The following is a 17,591-nucleotide window of genomic DNA, read 5'->3' as shown; positions in this document are numbered from 1 at the left end:
ACGGGGGCGTACGTGTCTTTTGGTGTATTTGTCTGTCTGGTATATTGTTTGTCGGGGGTCGCAATTTTAAAGAGATGTATTCTAAAGTAATGCAAATAACTGATAAATAAGTAAAAACTTACCTGGGCATAACCCCGGCACAGGGACCTGTAACAAAGATGCCGACGGCGTCTATGCTTAAGCCGGGGATTAGGTCGGTGATTTAAAAGGAAAGAAAGGGATTGTTTCCAGGTAGCCTTAATAAAGGCAGGTAGATCTTGCTCGTTGCAATGCACTTCACTTCACAAACAAACACGTCTGCTCAGCTCGGCTCTTCGCTCTGAACTGACAGGAACTATTAATACCGATTTGATATCTGACCACCGAGCAGTAGTTTGCGACCTGGTCGTGACATTTCCAAAGTATGAGGCTCAAACTAATAAATGCAGAAATTATAAAACATTCAATTACGAACATTTTCTGGTGGATCTTAATCATATTTGTTGGAATAACATTTTTTATATAAACGATATCGATGGCAAAGTAGATTTTCTCGCGGATAATATTTTATCATTGTTTGACAAACACGCACCTTTCATTACAATACGGGTTTCCAAGCCAGTTGCACCTTGGTATACCGACGTAATTAAACAGATGAAGCATGAAAAAGATAAGGGATTGAGTCGATATAAAAGAAACCGAACTATCGAAGGCTGGATATATTATAAGCAAATACGTAATCTCCTAGTACAAGCAATAAAACGCGAAAAGGCTGCATTTTTGACATACAATGCAAATCGTATCAACAGTAAGTATATGTGGAAAGCTCTAAGGAGACTAGACATTAAACAGAACCGATCATCTGAGATTCCAATAAATTTGAGTAATGTTGACCAAATAAATAATTATTTTACCTCAGTGTATAATACCCCTAATAGTTGCACGGAAACAGCTACGCAATATTTATCACATAAATATAATCCGGATTTGCATTTTGACTTTCGGTTGGCCGCTGTGTCAGATGTAAACGCAATTATTCATAACCTGAAATCAAATGCTTGTGGAAGTGACAACATAAACGCTTATATGCTGCAACTATGTTCTCCCGTTATATGTAAGCATATAACTCATATTATGAATTGTTGTATAGAGTCTCAATATTTTCCCCTTGCATGGAAAACTACCATTATTACTCCATTACCGAAAATTAAGACTCCGCAAAACTTTAGTGACTTACGACCAGTTAGTATTATAACCACATTGTCAAAAATTTTGGAAAAACTCATTCAAGACCAAATAAACAACTTTATTATAGAAAACAACATTATTTCAGATTTACAATCGGGTTTTAGAAAGGGACATAGCACGGTAAGTGTACTAGCAAATATCACAGATGAAATATTAAAATCTTTGGATAAGGGTTTCGCATCAGCCTTAGTTCTGCTTGATTATTCTAAGGCTTTTGATACGGTAGATCATTCTCTTTTGTGTGCGAAATTGAGCTATTTTGGCTTTGATAAAAAATGTATAAACTTTTTTAAATCATATCTAGCAAATAGATAATATTAGTTCCGGAGTTTTTCAGGGGTCGGTGCTCGGACCTGTCTTATTTTTAATATATACAGCGGATATTTTTGAAAATATAAAATTTGTCAAAGCCCACTGTTATGCAGATGATACACAGTTATTCTCTTCTTTTGATCCAAAATATATTCAAGCGGAAGTAGGAAATATTAATAAAGATCTTAAATCACTTGAGGAATATTCGAAAAATCACAACTTAAAACTTAATGCTAGTAAATGTGCTGTGATTTGCTTCTGTAACGGAAGACATAGAGAATTTGTTAAAACTAATATGAGATTGGTTTTGTCTGATACAGTGTTGCCTATTGAGTGTAGACTGAAAAGTTTGGGTATAATATACGATGAACATTTAAGGTTCAAAGAACACGTCAGCTTGCTTGTAAAAAAATCATATGTGGCTCTAAAACTCTTGTATAACAACATAAATATAATTAATTTTAAATTAAGGAAAAAACTGTGCGAATCATTAGTGATGTCTGTGCTAAATTATGGCAATATTATATACTATAATGCGTTAGACTGTTACACTAAGAATCGACTTCAAAAAGTACAAAATAGCTGCTGTAGGAATGTACATATACCGTTTGCGTAAATATGATCGAGTTTCGGATAGAATAAATAATCTCCAGTGGTTACGAATGGAAAATATTTTTAAATACAATGTATCTGTTTTTGTTCAACGTATTTTAACTACTTGTTCCCCGACCTATCTGCGTGAAAAGCTGACATACCGACACAACGTTCATAGTAGAATTTTGAGATATACAAATAATTTATGTTTGCCCGCGCATCGTTTAGCCAAATTTCGTTTATCTTTTATTTACAATGCGGTTAAAATTTATAATAATATAAGAGACGATGTAAAATTATGTTCAGTAGTCAAATTTCGTAAGAAGGTCAAGGCTGAACTCCTATCTCAACAAACAGTTTAACTGTTTTTGTTTCTTTTTCTTTTATTTCCTGGCGATTGATCATTTGAATTTTTTTTTTTTTTTCTCTTTTTTTATACGCTTGACTTCACCATTAAATTAAATTAAATTTTGTTGTATTGTAATTTAAGTATACATGTACCTGTACTAATATATGTTTTTTATTTTTAAGATGTAATGTAGAAATTGTAGCTGTATTGATGTAACTGTTCCTCTAAAAGGTTGAGTAGATTAGCCACGGCTAGACTCCGCCTTTAGGAAATGTATTTGTACCTGCTTATGTACACATTTTCTAATAAAGACTTTTATTATTATTATTATTAAATGAACATCAGGGCGGACCTAGAGGTTCTAGTAGCCGGTCCACACCCATAGAGACTAGCCCATGACCAACCAGAGCAGGTCAAAGATTCCTAGCTAAAGCTAATGAAGTAAAAAATAATTCTGTAACATAACAACCTCAAAAATAATTGTACTTTAAATAAAACTTTAACGTGGTGTCCATTTATTCTTTTTAAATATCACAAATAAGAAATTAATTTTCTTGTCAATTGGAGGCTCATTTGAGACTTCAAAATTTTAATGATTTTATTTATTTGCTGTTATAGTCTATTTTATCAATAATATCAAGCGTCATAGGAACTTGTACCATTTTATTTTTATTAGTAGATAGTAGCTTTTTAAATTGTTTCGCTTATAATTTCTGTTTTCATTGTTCATCGTGGATGCTCACCCCACTGCAATTTAGAAGTTTCGGCGCCTATGCAAAGAACATCATTTTTGGACAATTAATCTGGTCAAAATAGACATTTCAATTTACAATAATTCGCATAGAGCTAAATATTGGTAAGTATAGGTTTTTGATACACTATTATAACTAAAATGTCAGAAGTTCCCACGTGCGTGCTAAAAAATGTATTCAAGGTCAAAGGTTGCAAATATTGGTTTTTTGCATTTTTTTCAAAAACGATAGATAAGTGTTATCATTAAAAATAGATCAGACAAAAGTTGTAGATCATGCAATTGTCTACAAAAATTGTATCAATCACCTTTCCTCAGATATCACCCTTTCAAAAGTTGAAGAAGTCGCATTCTACATGATATGCACACATTTCCGCACCACCATGAGGTAGTGTACTTGGCACGTTTTTTTTCGTGGTTTCCCTTTCGTGGTTGGCATACTCCACGATTTTATAAGATACTTAATATTCTATTCAATAAAAAATGGTACTATTGGTTATGATTAAACTGGAACGAATTATTGTTGATGTCGGGAAAATTTTAATCTGACTGATAATCTTCAAATGCTACTTCAACAATAATGTTTTCTTCGCTTTCTTCTTCGCGTTCTTCCTCTTGCTGGATATCTATGAATGGCTCCAAAATGTTATCTATTAATTTCCAACCCCAGCCTTCTGGGTTCAGTTGATTGCCTAGCCACACTTGAACTTGATAGTATACTCGATATAAGTGTTGATAAGCAGAAGCAGACGTTTGAGGAAGACAAAGTACTCTTTTATTGTTCCGTGTATTTTTTACAAAACTTAAATATCTATACTTATCTATACAATCATTTTTTTTTGGAGTTCCATATGCATCAAGTAGAAAGCGAATCCCGTTTATGATGATAACTTCTGGAGAAGAGTCAATCTGTTTAAATACTTCTGCGCAATCAGTTAAATTATTACGTTTTTATATAATAAACAATCTTATCAAATGGAGTTCGTGCAGTCATTAGTATTAATAAATCATCTTCACCAACAACGATAGTTGTACCTGTTACCATTACCATTATCAGCTTGTTTTACTACAATATTCGCAGTTGTAAATTTTTCACAGAACGACGTTGTTCTGCAGCTTTAATGTTTTTCTTATAATCAGTATAACCATCAAACACTATAGTCACTCTATGACCAAAATGTCTATGTAGGTACATACTGAATGTATTTATGAAAAATAACGTTAAATGTTTCTTCTCAGTCTCATACAACGCGGTGTAATAGATATTCTCCATCGATAATGTATAAGTAGCATGTGTGATTTGAGTGTATGTATATTCATTCAGAATAGTATAGCTTGTATGTATTAATTAAACAGACCAATACTGTTTCGTATACGTCCGATGATGTATATGTATAAGCGGCGTACGCGTACATTCGATGTTTGAAATGGTGATATCTCAGGAATGGTGATTCGTAGGAAACAATTTTTCTAAAAAATTGTATGATCTACAAGATTTGTCTGATCTATTTTTATGATAACACTTAACGTTTTCGAGAAAAATGCAAAAACCCTATATTTGCGACCTTTGACCTTGAATACATTTTCAAGCATGCATGGGATTAGTGGGGACTTTTGACATTTTACTTATAATAGTATACTAAAGATCTATACCAATATTTAGTTCTATGCGAATTATTCTAAACTTTCGACTATTTTTTTGGTCTATTTTGACCGGATTAAATAGTAATAATGAGTTCTAACGTCACGTTCTTACTTGAATATTTTTGGTGTGTCACTTTTTGACTTTACTACTTACTCTGTTGTAGCCAGTTACTAATTTCATATGCAAAAACTTAGCCAAGTGTGTTACGTCATTAATTTTCTCAATTTTAGTTTTTTTTGGTCGTTCTATACAGAGTGAATCATAATTACATGTACAAAATTTAACCGAAACTTAACCCTTCACAACACAATAATTCATCAAATAAACCTTTCTTCCGAAATACCCCTTTCCAAAGAGATAGGGTCTTGAAGTTCATAAAAAAAATAGTATTTTCTTAATATTTCCAGAACGACTTAACAAACTATTTTGGTGTAGCAAATGTCACTGTCAATTGGTACTCTCCTCTGACGAACCAGCGGATTATTAAAAGTCAGTGACAAGTAATCACCAGTATTTCTACAAATAGCACCCTTACATAATTTTCAGTAAAATGCCTCAATAAAAAATAATATGGATTTACAAAAACAATTAATAGATTTATACACCTCTACTAAAATGATGTCTTAAAACGATACAGATTGAAAAATCGTTTGCATTAAATTGCAGCCAATATAATTCCTTCCTGTTCTACTGTTATTACAATCATTTCTGAGATGAAATTATTTATATGTCTAAATATGTTTTAAAAATGCAGAAGGTAAAAATTAAATTCTTAAAATCAAGTAGCCATGATTTGATAACCAAACATAAGTGATTTTACTACAAGAGAACTACCTGACACATGGGCGTCCGCAGAAAAATCTCTGGGGCGGGGATGTGTATTTAGGAGAAGCTTAAAACATATATCTTACGAAATTTTAGACAGGCAATACCTACCTATCTCCTCACCTCCTCTCATAAGCGTTTACGGGTTTACGGTAATGGAAATGCAATTTGTTGGTTTATACTGCAATCAATCAACCTTGAACATGAGAAGATTAAATCTCGGGGGGCACCCATGGCTGACATCATTTACGTGTATGACTTGAAAATGCGTTATAGCTGTTTTACATTGACAATTTATTGATCAATTAATTCATGAAGTCGCTTCATCAAGAAATTGGACAAGTGTAATGCACCAAATCTGCTGTCAAATAACTTCATGAATTTATTCATCAAGTTCTTGACGAATTAGAGCATGTTCTAATTTTCGTCAATTTCTTCGTGAAGTTCAGAAGTATCAACCCAACAGATTTCCAGCCTCAGATCAGTAATGGGGTTATGTTATTGGAATATGTAAATAATTGTGTGGCGTCGTACTAGTTTTACATTGTTTTTACTGATTTGTTACAAAAATTAATATTTATATAATATGTCAGAACGGTACCGCTGTTGTATCACTACAATTATGACTGGAAAGGTGACATTTTTGAAATTTATTTGCTTCTTTGATTCATTGGTAGAACTGATTCATACGTCAAAAAACTTGACAAAGTCTGTAGCAGTGTAAAACCACACTGTTTACCAATAAATTCGTGAATTAATTCATGAAGAACTTCGTCAATTTATTCATTAATAAATTGTCAATGTAAAACAGCTATAATAGAAGGACGCAAACCATCATGTATTTGCTTCAACATTCCGAAGATTGGGTGTGCTTGGATTTCAAAAGCTCAAGGGGCTAGAACACCTCAAACCAAAATATTCAGATCATGAGGAGCTGTAACTGATGAAGTCTTTGATATTCCTACTACAAGCAGAACATTCCAGCATGAACGCACATGGTTATAAGCCTTTCTCGAACACATCTTCTGATGGGATGTACATACTAGATGACATCCATTAAATATTAGACGTTTTTCCAACACTACGGTGCACCTCCCCACAATAGCAAATTCATTACAGAGTGGTTAAATATTCTTTTGGTGGTAGATTTGGTCTTGTGAGATGGCCTCCAAGAAGCCCCGACTTAAATCCACTACATTTCTTTTTAAGGGGATTTTTAAAGCAACAGATTCATGCGGATAAATTAACAATAGAGAACAGTTACAGGATCGAATTATAATAATTGCAAATGAAATTCGTGGTAACTTTAATATTCGTCATGTGTGCGCATCGATAGTACGACGGTGCTATGCATTGCTAGAATTCCTTAATACTAATACTGCTTATTTTCTGTCATTTATTTTAAAATTTGTTATATTTTGCAAAAGTTTAATATAAAATATTGTATCTGCCTATATTGTTTTATGTTTTAAAATACCTTCCATTTTAACAGATTGGTATTATTCGATTAATTGTTTTTGCAAATCCATATTATTTTATACTATTATTAGCCTTTGTTGAAAATATGTAAGGATTAAAATATTTTTTTTAATGTTCACCATAGTGCTGGTTGCACTTCAGTGACATTTAGTATTATGTTGGTTCTTCACAGAAAAGTAGCACCTGCCAGTGACGTTCACTATGTCAAATTTTAAGACAATCTATGAGATCGTTCTGTAAATATAAGGAAAATATATATTTTTTTTTTTATGAAATTTAATATCCTGTATCTTTGTAAGGAGGCATATTGAAACAAAGGTTTATTTGACCAATTATTTTGTTTTGGCGAGAAGAGGTTTTGGTTAAATTTACTTCACCTAGTTATTACTCATCCCGTATATTACCGCCAGCTAAGGAAAATTTTATGGGACATCCTGTATATATACAATTTAGGGATTTAAATAAAGGGACAACCCGTATGTATGAAAGGGTACCATACTGATATAGGAGGAAGAAAGTTTGGATCTTGGATCCCTTCTAAGTAGTTCAAAGTAAAATACCTACTGAATCCAATAGCCCGAATAGGTATGAGGGGAAGGCGAAGATAATTGTTATCGGACTGTTTGATTTCATCCGCTGGGCAACCCAAAGAACATCACCTGAGATCTTGCCGAAAGTATTGTTAGGTACCGCACCGGCACAGTGGCCTACATCCGGCCGCGGTATTTCCGTGTTTTTATCATTGTTGGCCGTGGCGCGTTAATGTGCAAGGCGCAGCGGTAAGATTATTGCGTCACCGTCGCACTGACGGTGCTGCACGGATTGCACCCAATCACAGTCATTGTTTGTCTCATCCATCAGAAGTTTCACGCAGGCGTGCAGCTTTTCCACGAGCCGGCATCGAAACAGCACGAACTCGCCGCTCTTCCTTGCCCGTCAGTATCGTGTTGATAGTGTCGTAAAGCACGCGATTCCGGGAGCTCGATAGCTTATCCCGGTCTCTATTACCTTTAGTTTAGTCGTAGTTCAGCAGATCGTATCAAAACAGTGTTATGGAGCCCCAAAATCAGGAAATTGTGGCCACCGGCAGCCCTGCCGAGGTGCCCAACGACCCAGGGTAAGTCCAGAACACTGCTACTACCCCGAAACCCCTCAAAAAAATTCGTGTTCAACGTCGTTCCCGTTGGGCAACTGTCAAATTCATTCTTGCCCGGCTTACGCACATGTTTCTACACATGTGGTGGCCACCCGCCCTTCCCCCCTCTACTGCTTTTCAGCATTGTTTTGTTTCAGGAAAATGTTCATTGGGGGTCTCAGCTGGCAAACCAGTCCAGGTAAGAATATTTTTTTCATGTTATCAGTGATCTTGTGAAGTGCAAATAGTGCCCAGATAAGGTTTCTGTCGCTGTACCTAGTTCTAAGGAATATCTTCGTGTTGCCCAGTGTTTGTTCATGATCTAGACGTTTTATTTCAAGGAAGTTTGCCGTCGAGCTCAAGTTGTTTTTGGAATCAAGTTCCTAAATTAGTCTGACATGGATTCATCAAATAGCCATTCAGTTCGACGTTAAAGTTCAGTCAGTACGCAGTTTCTACGTAAAATATTTACATTACTTATTACCATGATCTTAATTTTTCAACCACGTGCTTCGGAACTTTTTCATTCTGCGCAAACTATTTTTCGGCGCGTTGATAGGTTTATTTAGCCAGTAAAACGGAAATCTTATGCCAATGAACTTTTAAATGAACCGACGAAAATTTGCGCAACGGGCCTGCGTCGTAGGACGAAATTATTCAAAGGGCGGTTATTGATAGTTCTCCCTGAAACCACAAGATGTCGGTAGAGGTATCTCATCTTTGCGCTTTTTTTTGTAATTAATTTGTCACCCAGTGTCTATCTTCAGTCAAAAATAATTCTCTAATTTATTCTAGTGTCTTAGATACTTCTCTTTTTGTGCGAAAATTTACCCTGGAATTAATATAATTAGCAAATTAGTTAAGCAATTCTGGCGTTGAAATTTGGATTTTTTTGTAGTGAGATAGCAGATAAGCGCAATCCTCTAATCTGATCTGTGTTTACATTTTAAATTAGAAAATACCTCCTTGACGAAATCAGCCGACTTTTCTTTTGTGGTGACAACAATTATTACAATTATTTTTGGCTGTTTACAAACAAAAGTTGAAGTTATGAAATACAATATTTGAGAAATTAAATATTTCTATTTTTTATATTTAGAACAGTTTTTTGATAATGCGAAAGCTACAATTTATTTGGTTTAGTCCTAGATTTAACATCGCACTAAGGCTCTTGTTAGAGATACCTACTTGCTTCCTCTGTTGCAAGCAAATATTTACTGTCTTTGTTTACCACTGGTGTTTGTTTTAATAATATCTTATGACTATAATAAAGCGGGATAATATGTGCTTGTAACAAATTCAGAAAATTGTGAAAACTTAACGGTCTAATTAACAAAGTTGTTATTTTTTATATCACCAGTTTATGAAATTATTGCTTACCTAGATGTGTATTTGATATCAAAGAGCCAATTCGTTTGATTACCTAAGCTTAGAAATGTTTTTAAATGTACTTGAATTAACTCATTACCTTTAAAGTAACGTACATAGTTTGTTATTTCTATAGTACCTACAAGATGTTTAAAAAAGAATATGGTAAATGTTCTCTTATATTCTATTTTAACGAGAACTATTCAAAATTTGATAGTTTTTCTATGCTCTTATTTGCTAATTTTTGATGGCGCATATTGATTAAAAAACAATAAATTTAATAAGTAATAAAAAATCACGTGAAACGAAGTAAGTTATTCCGATTCGTACTTTTATTAGATCTGTAAAAAACAGTCTAGTAAAATATTATAGGTACGTGTAAATTCCAGCATATAATAATGAATTGTTTACTTTTATAGTTACCAGACAGTGTACATTGAGTATCTATCCTTCGTCCAGTGCAAATAATTCGACAACGCTATAAATCTAACTTCAAGTAATAATGTATACCTAAATCATTTGAAAAGTTACAATACGTTTTAGCACATGCGTAATGTTTTTAATCAAATTTTTTAAAAGTCAGCAAAAAACTGTCAATGTTGATTAGAGTTACTCAGAAGATTTTCGAAACGTTGACTGTGTTGTATGTTGTACTGCTTATAGCTTAATTCAGAAGATATTTCTGGTTAGGCAAAAACTAAGTTTATAAATTTAACGTCTTGATTTTGATCCTTTTTGGCACAAGAGTTTATATCATTAAAATATTTTCTTTTCAGTGTGGCAAATACTCAATTTATATGGTTTTCAACATGTTAAACAGTTCATTGAACATATGAATTAGCTGCAAATATATAAAATATATGAAACGCACTGTTTTGTATTATTGCACAGAATCGGACAAGTAATTTAGAAATTTAGATGAACTTTATAAACCTATAATGCTGACCCGTATTTTTATTATATAGACTCTCAGTTAAATCTGTAGTACCTTCTCAAATGGAGATATTAAAACCTTTGGATGCGTTGATTGCCATGTCGATTGAAGTACAGAAGTTCATGAAACTGTTGCAATATGTGATCCTGATTGAATTTGTTTTTAAATTATTTCCTGTTGTACAAACATACACAATTGGAGGCAAAGTGGACACATGTAAATTGATGATATAATGAGGCCTTCACAATATGAGAATAATAGCATTAAGTACTCATTAAAAAGTTGTAATATTAATAAAATGTATTACGTAAGAAATAAGTATACCTTCCAATCAAAAATATGTAATTTAAAATACCTTTTGGTTTCATCAAGGATAGATTAGGTACTCGATATTTTATGTCAGTATTATAATGTCAAGTCCACAATTCTTTAATTTTATTAAATCATACTGGTTTTGCCAGAATCATAAAAAGACAATTTCAAAAATTGTTTAATACATTGGATGTTCAATTAAATTAAAAATATAAATTTAATCTGCCACGCGTTTTCTGATAGTACATACCGAGGGAGAAACCGCAGGAGTAATTTGATGTACAAGCTTGAGTAAAATTATGGTACCTAATAATAAAGTTTTAAAACAATTATTTATGTGATATGTTTCGATGAAAATATCGTAAATTAAAATAATTTTCCTCTACTCTCTTATTATCCGTAATCACAAAAGACTCACACAACTAATCAGTGACAGATTTAAGATTAACAGATTTTTCTGTAGTTGGTTTGTTATTTTTACTACAAATTTCAGTGTAACATGTCAAACTAAAGCACCGAGCAAAATCTACAACCGTTAGCAAATAGTCCGCAACCGCGCAAGCGTAATACAAGGACTATAAGAAATTTACTGCAGAAATCACTTGTAATATCCCTACTTCTGTGGTCAAACATACTAATTTATTTTACCTACATCCATTTTTAAATTTTATTTTTAAATTAGGCTGCTATACAGGGTGTTCTACAAGCTGTATGACAAACTTTGACAAATAGTTGATGGGTTAATTTCAAACATCTTTTCATATATGAACAATGGTCCGATTCGTTTTTGTTTAGAAGTTACAAGCAAATTTAAAAATATTATTTCATATTTTAATCAAAAAAATGATGATGAAACAAATAATTTTTATCTATCAGACAACTTCGAGGACTACTTTTATTGAAATATGAAATTGTATTTTTTAAAATGCATGTAATTTCTAAACAAAAACGAATCGGACCTATGTCATCATCATATAAGAAAAAATGTTTGAAATTAACCCAGCCCCCATCTGTCAATCTGTCATAGAACTTGTAGAACACCCTGTATACATAATTCGAAATGAGTCTCTAAATAACTTCCTTAAGTTCCTGTTCCTAAAAGATATGAATTATTATTGTTGGGATATCTCACGTCAAACCGATCACCCTACCTACACAAAAATTAACTTGACCGATTTAGGCGTATAAGGTCTTAAAATGTTCGTCTGTTAATAGACTTTCAAAAGAAAAGTTGCGTTTTGATAAATTCAATATGGTGGATCAAATACGGCGGCTACAAAGTTCAGTCTTTATGGTAAATTAGGAAAAAAACATTTAAAAAAATGGGGGAATATATCCCCAATGCATAAATTATACTGTTTTTGGGTCCGCTGATTACGAATTTATGATCGGAAATACGAAATTCAAAATGGCGGACATAAAACCAATATAGTAGTACCATAACGATTTCAGGTCACTTGAAGGTTAGAGTCCTACGGCCACCGACGCGCCCTGGTACGTAAGAAACACTGACATATTACGAGACTTACAATACACAAACGCTACACAGACAATAAGACAAAACGCGGAGAAACGATTTGACGTAGCCGCTAGACATGACAATCCCCTCCTCAGGCAAGCCGTTGACTACGTACCCGACGTGACCGACAAACACAAAAGACCTAGACACCAACTTTTTGACCCTGGGTGACCACCCCAATGACCCCCCCCCCTGCCCGCTAACCTTTTCTGTTTCAGAGACAGCCAGGATCAAGAAACGAAGACAACGACACACACACACACACACACACATACACACCCCCCATACCCTCCTTACCCCTCCCCTCCCGCGCTAGCCTAAGGGCCACCTTAGCAAAGCGCATCCCAGGCTGCATAGCCGCACTACCCTACCCAACCATACCACACATAAACATGACACTACCCCCGGGGTTTACACAGACGAGCCGGCGAAGCAAGAAGAGCGCCAGAAGAAAGGGCCCTAGCCGGCGGGGCCCAGCCAGGACAAAAGGAGGTCCCACAAAGCGCCTACACCGGCCGCATTTGCGGTCGGGGTAGACGACGGATGGGGCCCACCTACGAAGGCTGTCCAGGCCTACACGAGATGAGGCAGGATAAAGAGGGATAATCCCCCTCGATCCAAAATCATTGAGGCCAATTTCTAGCCATAGAATAATGGCGCGGTTAGAGTCCAGGATCTTTTGGGTTCTCTGATAACAAAAACCTTGGGAGTTTTGAACCAATATGGCGAAAGAGATACGCCAACTATCCTTTGCGGCAAAAAACGATTACATCTCACATAAAGTAATGTCTGGAGTTTTTAGGAAGTGAAATTACAAATTTATTACTGAAGTTTTAAAATTTAAAATGGCGGATCCAATATAGCGTTCGAAGAACCCCGAATCTTCTCCATGTCGGCAAAAATCGATTACACATCACTTATGTCACTGAATAGTCTGGGGGTTCCTAGGAAGTCTGATTACAAATTTGCCATTAGATTTTCTAAATTCAAAATGGCGGATTCAAAATGGCTATCCCTCCTTTGAGGTAAAAAACCTAATCCATGTCCAAAAAATTCGCCATCGATGTTCTGGTGCTAATAATCATTTTTTCAGCTTTATAATTTTTGACTACTTGTTCGCGGTATTTTCTTTCAGTGGTGATTAAAGAGTAACATTGAGTTCATAGCATACTTCTTTCAATGATTTTTGAAGTCTTAGAGTATCGCTTAATAGTCAATGTTTCATTCGATTGTGGGGTAAACGCCATGTCCCATTTGAATTATAGTTAATGAGCGAATCTATCCTCTATACCTCAAAGGAAAATAGTTGAGGAACATGTTCGCCATTTTAATTCCGCCATTTTGAAATTTTAAAAATCTAATGGCCAATTTGTGATCAGACTTTCTACCTCCAGACTATTTCCTTTCAGTGACCTAAGTGATCTGTAATCGTTTTTTGCCGACAAGGAGATGATTCGGGGTTCTTCGAACGCCATATTGGATACGCCATTTTGAATTTTAAAACTTCAGTAATAAATTTGTAATTTCACTTCCTAAAAACTCCAGACATTACTTTATGTGAGATGTTATCGTTTTTTGCCGCAAAGAAGGATAGTTGAGGCTCCTCTTCCGCCATATTGGTTTAAAGTCCAATGTCAAATTTGTTATCAGAGAAAAAAGACCCCGGACTCTAACTTTCAAGTGAACTAAAATCGTTATGGTACTGTTATATGGGTTTTATGTCTGCTATATTGAATCTGCCATTTTAAATTTCGTATTTCCGGTCATAGATTCGTAATCAGCGGACCCAAAAACAGTCTAATATATGCGTTGGGGATATATTCCCCCATTTTTAAAAATGTTATCAATGTATTCTCCTAAATTTAACATGAAGAGTGAATTTTGTAGGCGCCATATTTGATCCACCATATTGAATTCCTCAAATCGCCACTAATCTTTTGAAAGCCTATTATATTAACAGACAAACATTTTAAGACCTTATACGCCTAAATCGGTCAAGTCAATTTTTGTGTAGGGTGATCGGTTTGACGTGAAATATCCCTGCTATTAATTTTTAAATAGGCTTGACTGAAAAATATTGATTAACTTTGGAGAATGAAAATTAGAGTGTATCAGGTATGTTTTCTGTCGCCGATTATGTCCACACATAACTCGGAGGTTGAGAAAGAGAAACTTTTAAAATCAAATTTTCCCAGAGGAAGTTTTATATTTAATACCGTTCTTTCCTTTACAACGAAAATAATTTATAAAAATTTATAGTTGGATATTTCCGAATTCATGTGTTTGGTTTGGGCACCTCGGTAGTTTCTTGATTCAATCAATCATCTTTTATAAATTCATGTGCGGTATTTTTAGCGGGATTTTTAAGTGGCTAGGTAAAGCGGCTGCTACTGAAATGAAGTACATAAACAAACTAAACACATAAAAACGTCAGCTACGATGTTTCCAATTGTGTGTACCGAACTGTAACCTAATAAATCCTTCAAAAATAATCATTTTAGATAACGCAGAAATTTATGACACATAGTGATACTGACTGATAGAGGTAGATGGTCGCTATTTTCTAAATAGTTTTTTAGTTTGGCTGTTCTTATCTGCCGTTCCTTTTAGTTATCGTTATCACATACTAGCATTTATTTGCGATTTTGATGCCGGATTATATGTTTAAGAATTCTTGAATCGTATACAGTTTGTTAAGAATGTAACGGAAATAATAAATGTAATAACTTTAAATCAATTTCATAATATTGTAGCTAACAGTAGCTGTAATAATTTGGTTTTGTTAGGTAACTGTCACAATCTTATGTTAATTAATATTTTTATTATTACTTATCGGTATGAACACTATTTCTAAATAAACAATTAAGTTTATAAAGAATTAACTTTATGAATGGATGAAGAAAGGATTGGCTGTGGTCAGTTTAGCGTCATCACAAATTACAGTCACACTAAAAAAATATGGATTTTCTGAGAAATATCGAGGTCTCGGGTAAATTTTACTGAAAATACTACGAAAATGATATATTTGGACAAAATTTAGGGAAAAATTAGTTTTGATCCATATTCAGCCAGTTTTCACCCAAAATTAATCGGGAAGGCATGAATTTTGACTACTTGACTTTTAGGATCGTGTTCTTCAAATCTTTCGGAAATGATATGTGGGTCTCTTGGATTTGGACTTTTTTTTGTGTGACTCTGTTATTGTTTCATCAAATTTTCTCATTTCTGATTAGTTATAAAAATAAAATAGCAGCTATAAAATTTCACTGTACCTACTTAATTTTGGAACTAATTTTATCCGAAAACTATTACAAACATTAGCTACGGGCATATTTTGGAGACAAAGTAGTTGCGATAGTTAAACCATATTCGGTATACAGTGTATTTAATGGTATCATAAAAAGTATCAAGCACTTTCAACAATCAGTGGCGGAGGTGTGGCAGTATTGTCAATTTGGAAAAAAAATACCACCCTGGATATTTGTTACGGTTAGATGGCTTTGACTTTTTCATTACAATAACTTATATTTTAATACAGATAAAATAAAACTAATTAGAGTCCATAAGAGACAAAACAAATGCGATTCTGTCTCAGCAAATATAAATAACTACACTATAACCAGTGGTGAAACAGACTGCGTGAAATTCTTGCTAGTCACACTTGATGATACATTAAACTGGAAAAAACATTGCAATAATCTTGTTTCTACATGAAGTTTCGTAAGTTACTTAATTAAATGTATGAAAGAAATCTTGCATGAAAAACACATGTTGGGTGTAAATCGCTTTATTGAATATGTTTTTGGGGCAACTCTAGCTTTTCTTGTTCAGTTTTTAGTGTACAGTGGTTGATTTTCGATAGTTTTGTAGGGTACAGCCAAAACGGTGATAGATACAAAAAATCTGATATCGATTTAACGGCCTCTTCTTTTGAGTTTACTTCGCTGGTACCAAAAGATCTTAGTTTTAGATGTACAAGGTTTTTTTGAAAAATCGCTAGTTTACATTAACCTCTCTATCTCCGTTATCATTAAATTTAGAAGAAAAAACATTATTTGTTCTGTTTTTTATGAGAAAGCCATTGGCGTACTCAGATTTTTTACAAATCGAACAGTTTTTCCGATATTTCATAAATATAAGTTTTTTTTTAATAGAACACCCTGCATTTGGCCATCCCGTTGAATAGCAATTTTTTTATCTTTTCAGCCATATGTAATAATAGCCTAAATGAAGAAAAATGCAAAAAATGTATTAAGGTATTTTTTCAGTTGGTCAGTTAGTATTTGTCTTTTATTGTTTAATATTGACAGTTAATTTATTTTTGACTGATTGCAAGCTTGTTGAACGACTATGTTTCTGTAATATCGGAAGAACTGTGTGATTGTAAAAAATCTGAGTACGCCAATGGCTTTCGCATAAAAAAATAGAACAAATCATGTTTTTTCTTCTAAATTTAATGACAACGGAGATAGAGAGGTTAATGTAAATGGGCGATTTTTCAAAAAAACTGTATATCTAAAACTAATCAAGTTAGCCAAGATCTTTTGGTACCAGCGAAGTAAACTCAAAAGAAAAGAACGGGACATCGATATCAGATTTTTTGTATCTATCACCGTTTTGGTTGTACCCTATAAAGCTGTAGAAAATCAATCATCCTGTACAAAAATTTATTTTAAGAGTATTTGCCGATAGTTTGTGTATATAGAGATGTATTCAAGAAATTTAATGCCCTTATTATCTTTATTTATTCTAGAAATATCTGTACATATAACGAGCGTTCAAATAAAAACGTGGTCGAAGTTGGCTCTGACACATTGGACGTAGGGAGTAGCTTATAGCGACCAACTTAACCTCATTTCTCAACGAGCTGTATAGCAGCTGTCAGTTTCAATAACGTTAATGACTATATAACTTTATTTTAAAGAATAATCGTGATAACAATAACAAACAATTAAAGGAGCTGCGGAAAGTGTCCCCCTCCTTGTTATAACAATAAATTAAAGCAGCTGCTGAAAGTGTCCCCCTCCTTGTTCCAAGCACTTTTCACACCTGTTCCTCAAAGAATTAAAGACATTTTCTAAGATGCTCGGGGTATTGTTAATTTCACGAATCTTGTCTATAAGTCGAGCCTGCAGATGGTT

Source organism: Anoplophora glabripennis, unplaced genomic scaffold (assembly GCF_000390285.2).
Source record: "Anoplophora glabripennis isolate ALB-LARVAE unplaced genomic scaffold, Agla_2.0 scaffold165, whole genome shotgun sequence".
NCBI classification, from domain to species: domain Eukaryota; kingdom Metazoa; phylum Arthropoda; class Insecta; order Coleoptera; family Cerambycidae; genus Anoplophora; species Anoplophora glabripennis.
Note: the sequence above shows the minus strand (reverse complement) of the source record.